This window comes from Symphalangus syndactylus, chromosome X (assembly GCF_028878055.3).
Source record: "Symphalangus syndactylus isolate Jambi chromosome X, NHGRI_mSymSyn1-v2.1_pri, whole genome shotgun sequence".
NCBI classification, from domain to species: domain Eukaryota; kingdom Metazoa; phylum Chordata; class Mammalia; order Primates; family Hylobatidae; genus Symphalangus; species Symphalangus syndactylus.
Genome location: NC_072447.2, coordinates 98,253,325 through 98,261,483, shown reverse-complemented (window position 1 = coordinate 98,261,483; position 8,159 = coordinate 98,253,325).

The window sequence follows — 8,159 nt, the reverse complement described above, 5'->3', positions numbered from 1 at the left end:
AATTAGTTGCCTAATATTACAATTAATTGCATTTTAACACAATTAACATCCATGCTTCTTATGGCTAACTTGTTGACATTGAAATAAACTAGTTTAGTACCATCATTTTTCAGAGTAGTAACTGACCTCAAAACACTGGTTTTCACCATATGCTCATTTTTGCTTTTAAAAAGCAAGTCCTTCTTTGGTAAGATTTAATTGCTGTCAATTTAAATTGTAGGTTGGAAAGCAAGCTTGTTGAAAAGCTTTGCCGAACACTGTTTACTTGAATAGTCATTCACATTTATGAATGTGTAGAGAATGATAAAACTCCATGGAAACAGATAATCGTGTATTTCTCAGATAATAAATTATTCACTAACCTGTCCTCTCTTCAAGCCCAGGAACAAGAAAAAAACAAAACACTTCAGAAATAAGAAAGTTCTAACATTATATTCTAAAAGCATAGGACATTTCTTTTGGTTTTGACTAATATGGCAAGATTCAAATGTTGAAAATGTTACTGAAATTTATTTTCTGGTGTGGCATGTAAGGAGCTTAGATATTAATTCTCCCATTCATACAACAAGAAAAAATACTGCACAAACTGAAAATCAACAACTCTTCCTGATGTATGAGAGAACTGGAGTCATGGGGCAAACACAGCCCCCAAATTTGAAGAGATAAACAGGTGGAAAAAGAGAATCACAACTTACCAGAGCAGAATCTCAGTGGCAGAAAACTTTGTGAGAATTAGTACTAGAGGAGGAAAATATAATCTCTAACTAATGAATTGCTAGAGGCTCTTTGTGGACAAGACTGAAAGGTAAAAACCCCAGGGAGTCCAGCCTTAATGGGGACCCCCACAGTTTCATAAGCTTTACCTCCAGGTTCTCATACTGAAGATGAGAGAAATATCCTTTCATGTTTCCAGCAGGTGGAGGGAAAATGTAGTCACTGTAAAATGTGCTCAGAGTATTCAATTTGTTTCAACAAGGCCTTCCCTCAAAGAAACTATCTTACCAGGACCTAACCTGCTTTGGTTTTATCAGAAAAAAAAAAAAAAAAAAAAAAAAACAAGAGAGAAATTCTTGTGAAGGTCACAGGCCAAGGGCAAAACTCACCAAAAGACTGAGACCTAACCATAGGAATATAGAACACTTCTCCTCCTCCAGACCTCACCACCACAGCAAGAGGACTCCTGTATAACAGCAGAATCCGACAGAAAGAATGGGCATCTCAGATGACATTTAAGAAGTCTCTAGGGAAACTCCAAGATAAGAGGCAAGACAAAAATAAGGACATTAGAGGAAATTTTAGCCTGTGACATCTACAGCTACAGCAGATGCAAACACAGACTAACAATTAGCCAGATAAACATAAAACCTCACACTAAAGGCTTATTTTCCTCAGTTCTTTTCAAACAGTACATCACATCTGACTTGCAACAAAAATATTATGTGTATATGTAACAAACCAACAAATGTACCCCCGATTCTAAAATACAAGTTGAAATTATTTTTTAAAAACACAAAAAAGAATATCTGCAAAGTAAAAAAAATGTAAAATATATCTTATGGTCCACAGAAAAATAAATATGAACATCTTTAAATTTATGAAAATTAAAAAATAATAAGAAGATGTACTTAAAGACAAAAAACACACTTTGAAGAGACAAAGTAAGCATCAGGCCCAAAGACAACTATAACTAATATGCTCCAGGCTCTAAAAATAGACAACATCTAAACAGAGAAATGGAAGCTCTAAGGAGGAATCCACAACATCATAACGGAAGTGAAAAACGTCTTTGATAAAATTCTTTGAAGAAAGAATCAGTCGGTTTGAAGAAATGTCATGGGACCTCGAAAATGAAACCTAAGTGAAAAAAATGATAAAAAAAATACAGAATAAAGTATAAAAAATCTGTGGAACAGTTATAAAATATATATACATAATGAGAATAAAAGAAGGAGAAGAAAGGAAAAGTAAGGCAGAAGAAAAATTGGAAGCAATCATGTATAAGAATTTACCTAAGTTAGTGATAAACACATAATCACAGTTCCAAGAAGCTCAGAGAACACCAAGCAGAATAAATACCAAAAATTATACAAGTAAGCACATCATACTCAAACTATATAAAATAAAAATCAGAAACAAAAAATCTTCAAAGAAGCTGGAGGAAGAAAAAACTTTAATTACAGAGTAACAAGGAAAGATGTACATTGAATTTCTCCTCAGAAACCATGCAATTAAGAGAGTGGAGTGAAATATTTAAAGTGGTAAAAGAAAGCAATCACCAACCTAGAATTTTGTGCTAATGTAAATAATATCGGGCTTTTACTTTCAAATTCAAATTGCTCATTGCTGGTACATAAGAAAGCAGTTGAGTTTTGTACATTAACCTTATGTTCTGCAACCGTACTATAGTCATTATGGGTTTTTTAGTTAGTTCTTTGGGATTTTCTACCTACACAGTCCTGTCTGTCTAATACCAAAGAAAGATTCTGTAAAAAACAATTATGGTAAAATACAGGTAACATAATATTAACCATCTTAATAATTTATATTCACATTGTTTTACAACCAATCTCTAGAACCCTTTGCATCTGGCAAGACTAAAACTGTATACTAATTAAACAACTCGCCATTTCCTTCTTTCCCTAGGCCCCTGAAACCATGTTTCTACTTTTTGTTTCAATGAATCTGACTAATCTGCAAACCTCATATAAGGTGAATCATACAATATTTGTCCTTTGTGGTTGGCTTAATTCAATTAGCATAGTGTCCTCAAAATTCATCCAGGTTGTAGTGTAGGTCAGTATTTCCTTCATTTTTAAAGCTAAATAACATCCCATTGTGTGGATTAAATTTTGTTAATCCATTTATTCACAGGAGAACATTTGGTTTGGCCCCAGATTTTGTCTACTGTGAATAATACTACTATAAACATAGGTGTACAAATATATCTTCAAGACTCTTCTTTTGGTTTATTTGGATATATACCAAGGAATGGAATAGCTGGGTTAAATGGTAATTTTATTTTTATTATTTTACGAAATGCCATACTGTTTTTCATAGTGGCTGCACCATTTAAATTTGCACCAACAGGGGGCAAGTGTTCCAATTTCTCCACATCCAAGTCAGTTCTTTTCATTTTGTATATTTTTATGGTGGCCATCCTAATGAGTATGTAGTGGTATCTCATTATATGCATTTCCACAGTGATTAGTGATGTTGAGCATGTTTTAATGTGCTTGTTGGATATTCATACATTTTCTTTAGAAAAATGTCTATTCAAGCCATTGCGCGTGTTTTAAATTTTTTTGTTGTTAAGTTCATGAAAACATAATTCACAGACTGAGAGAAATCTTTCAAAACATTTATCAGATAAATGAATGGTATCTGAAAAATTCAAGGAACTCTTTGTGTCAGTGGTTCCAAAATTTGTACAAAAATGACTTTGGTCATTTTTTTTCATAGAACACGTATACACAAATATTTTATCTAATAAATGGCACTGTGACAATTCATTTATTAATATGTGTCAACTTAAGTGGGCTAAAAGATGTTCAGATGGCTGGCAAAACATTTCTGCTTGTGTCTGTGAAGAGTATTTCTGGAAGAGATAGCATTTGAGTTAGACTGAGTATTGAAGATTGTCCTCACAAATGCAGGTGCAATCTTTTGAGAGCCTAAAGAAAACAAAAAATGGTGAATTTACTGTCTTTGCCTGAGCCAAGACATCCATCTACTACCCTTGGACATCAGCGCTGTTGGTTGATGTCCTTCAGAATCTGACTGGCACTTACACCATAACTGCCTCTTCCTCACACTCCCATTCTCAGGCCTTCAGACTCAGAGTGAATTACACCACCAGCTTTCTTTGATTCTTCAGCTTGCAGACAGCGAACATGGAACTTATTAGCCTCCATAACTGTGGGAACAAATTCCTATAATAAAACTCCTTTTATTTATATATTTCTCTCTCCTTTGTTTCTGTTTCTCTGGAGAGTCCTGACTAATACAAACACTTTAGAGTAATAACTTTTTTCTCTATTTGTATTAATTACATAAATGTTGATATCAGAGCTGCTTATTGACAAAAGTTAACATAAAGATGCTACTGAGAGAAGTTGCTTTCATTCTAAAGCAACTTGACCTTCAGACAGCTATGGTCTCTCTCACTTTTTCTGATAGGCCTGTGCTGTTATACTACTTAGAAGCAAGTAATTTCTATTGGGTCTTTTGAAATAATGAAAATAGCTTAAATGCCCAGTTTGTTACATTTGAGAATCTATAGAGATGCAAAGTCATTCACATTAGTCCACATCAAATCTGAGAGTGATTTAATTTCAGCATATGTGGAGGAGTAAGCAGTATCGTCTTTAAAAGTACCAGGCTGAGTATGGTGGTTCACGTCTGTAATCCCAGCACCTTTGGGAGGCCAAGGCAGGAGGGTCACTTGAGATCAGGAGTTCAAGATCAGCCTGAGCAACGTACTGAGACCTCATCTCTGCAAAAATTTAGCCAGGTGTAGTGGCATGCAACTGTAGTCTTAGCTACTTGAGAGGCTGAGGCAGGAGGACTGCTAAATCCCACGAGTTTGAGGATAGAGTGAACTATGACTGATCCACTATACTCCAGCATGGGCAACAGAGAGAGTCCCCACCTCTTAAAAAAAAGGGGAGCAGGTGGCAGAATAGAAGGCTCCACTGAATGTCACTTATGCAAGGACACCAATTTAAAAACTCTCTGCACCAAAATGCACCTTCATAAGAAGCAAAATCAGGTGAGCACTCACAGTACCTGGATTTAACTTCATATCTCTGAAAGAGGCACTTGAAGAGGTAGGAAAAGCAGTCCTGAATCCCTGATGGTGCTCCTCCTCCCTGATCCCTCCGTGAATCCCTGATGCCACCCCCCAGTGGTGGCATGGTGCAGAGAGCATTTATGTAAATGGGGAGAAGGAGAGTGTGCAGCAATTGTGGAGCACTGAGCTCAGTGGTACAATATTATAACAGAAAACAAAACAGGACCAAACTTAGCTGATACCCACACACAGAGGGAGCATTTAAACTGCCCTAGTTTAAATTATTATTTAAACTCATCCCAGCAGTCTGAACATGAGTGCCCACAAGCTTCACCACACTGAGCTAAAGTGCTCTATAGCCTTAAATAAACTTGAAAGCCAATATAAGCCACAAGGACGGCAACTCCTATATGAGTCCTCGTACTTAACTGGGCCCAGAGACAGCAGAGTGCAGAGGAACACGACCTATTGAGACACCGGCTAAGGGCAGCTAAGGGAGTGCTGGCATTACCTGACCCCTAATCATAGGCTGCACAGTTTGTGGCTCCAAGAGACCGTTTGTCTCCACAGAGGAGAGGGAAGAATGGGGAGGACGTTGTCTTGCATCCTGGATACCAGCACAGCCCCAGTCATCAGAGTCATGAGGCCCCTTTCCGGGGCCTAGCTCTTGGAAGACATTTCTAGACATGCTCTGGGTCAGAAGGAAACACATTGGCTTCAAGAAAAGGAACCAGTCTTGGCAGGATTAATCACCTGCTAACTGAACAGCCCTTGGGCCCTGAATAACCAGCAGTGATACTCAGGTACTACATCAAGGGTCTTGGGTGAGAGTCTAATACTTGCTTGTTTCAGATGAGACTCAGCACATTCCCAGCTGTGGTGGCTGTAGGGTAAGACTCCTTATGCTTGAAAAAGAAAAGGGGAAAGGAAAGGTACCAGCTCTGCCACAGGCGGGTGGAGTACCAAGTGAGCTCTTGGGGCCCCTGACTCCAGTACTTGCCTTTTGGATGGCATTTCTGGACCTGACCTAGGACAGAGAGAAGTCCATTGCCCTGAAATGTAGCTCTTAGGCCAGACAGCATTCACCACTAGCTGACTTAAGAGCCCTTGGGCCTGAAGGGAACATTGAAAGTAGTCTGGCAGTACTTCAAATTGGCCTGAGGTGGCGGCGACCATGGGATGAGGCTTTTCTGCCTTTGGAAAAGGGAAGAAAAGGTGCAAAAGATTGTATTTTGTCAATCGAGTAACAGCTCAGATGCAGTATGATATAACACCAGGAAGACTTCTAAGCTTTTTCACTCTAGACCTTGACGCCCATACAGCAACTCTGAATCTGTCTGGGGGCTTGGGAGAACTCACTGTCCTGAGGGGAAGAGTATAGGCCTGGCTGGCTTTGCCACCTGCTGATTGTAGAGGCACAGGACCTTGAGTGACCATAGGCCACAGCCGAATAGTTACAGCAGGGCTTAGGTGAAACCAACTGCACTGCTGGCTTCAGGTCTGACCCATCAGTTATAGATTTGGTGGCCACAGTTGTGCTTGTGTCACTCCACCCACAGCTCCAAGTGGTTCAGAACAGAAAGAGAGAGAGACTTCATTTGTTTGGGAGAAAGTAAGAGAAGAGGACAAGAATCTCTGCCTGGTAATTCAGAGAATTAACTTGGATCTTGTCCAAGATCATAAAGATAGTACTTCAGTGAGTATGCAAGAACCAGTGTTACGGGGTTTGGGGTGCCCCCTAAAGCAGATACAGCTTAGAGTGCAATACTCAAGTCATTTCCAATATGTACAAACAAGCCAAGACTGTAGATACTACAATAAATACCTAACTCTTCAGTGCCCAGACTTAGCCAAACATCCACAAGCATCAAGAACATCCAGGAAAACAAGACCTCACCAAAAGAACTAAATGTGGCACCAGGGACCAATCCCAGAGAAATAGAGACTTGTGACCTTACAGACAGAGAATTCAAAATATCTTTGTTGAGGAAACTCAAAGAAATTTAAGATAACACCAAGAAGGAACTCAGAATTCTATCAAAAAAATAACAAAAAGATTGAAATAATTAAAAAGTCAAAGAGAAGTTATGAAGCTGAAGAAATGCAGTTGCCATAATAAAGAATGCATCACAGTCTTTTAATAGCAAAAATGATCAGGCAGAAGATATAATTAGTGAGCTTGAAGACAGGCTACTTGAAAATACACAACCAGAGGACACACACCAAAAAAAAAAAAAAAAGAAAAAGAAAAAAATAAATAAAGCACTTCTACCAGATATAGAAAATAGCCTCAAATGGGTAAATCTAAAAAGTATTGGCCTTAAACAGGAGGTAGAGAAAGCGATAAGTGTAGAAAGTTTATTCAAATGGATAATCACAGAGAACTTCCAAAGCCTAGAGAACATTTTCAATATCCGAGGACAAGAATGCTATAGAACAGCAAGCAGATTTAACCCAAAGAAGACTTTCTCAAAGCATGTAATAATCCAACTCCTAAAGGCCAAAGATAAAGATCCTAAGAGCTATAAGATAAAATAAACAAATAATATACAATGGAGAACCAAGACATACGGCAGCAGACTTTTCAGTGGAATCCTTACAGACCAGGAGATAGCGGCATGATATATTTAAAGTGTTAATGGGAAAACACTTTGAATAATACCAAGAGAAAATGATACCAAGCATCTTCTCTGACCACAATGAAATACAACTAGAAATCATTGGGAAGGTGGGGATTGCTGGATCACCCAAGGTCAGGAGTTCAAGACCAGCCTGGCCAACAGCCAACGTGGTGAAACCCCACCTCTACTAAAAATATAAAAATTAGCCAGGCATGGTGATGGGCATCTGTAATCCCAGCTACTCGGGAGGCTGAGACAGGAGAATTGCTTGAACCTGGGAGGCAGAGGTTGCACTGAGCTGAGATTGTGCCATTGCACTCCAGTCTGGGCAACAAGAGCAAAACTCCATCTCAAAAAAAAAAAAAAAAAGCAAAAATAAATAAATGAATAAATAAATAAATAAAAACCTGAAAAAGAAATTAAACAGTATTCCCTTTTAGAATAGCCACAAATAAGATTAAATACCTAGCAATTAACTTAATCAAAGAAGTGAAAGATCTCTGTCAGGAAAAAAGTTGAAGAGGACACCAAAAAATGTAAGATATTTCATGTACATGGAATGGAAGACTCAATATTGTTAAAATGTCCATACCTCCCATAGCATTCTACAGATTCAATGCAATCTCCATCAAAATACCAATGACAGTCTTCACAGACATGGAAAAAATAATCCTAAAATTTATATGGAACCACAAAGGACTCATCATAGCCAAAGTTATCCTAAGCAAAAGTAATAAAACTGGAGGAAT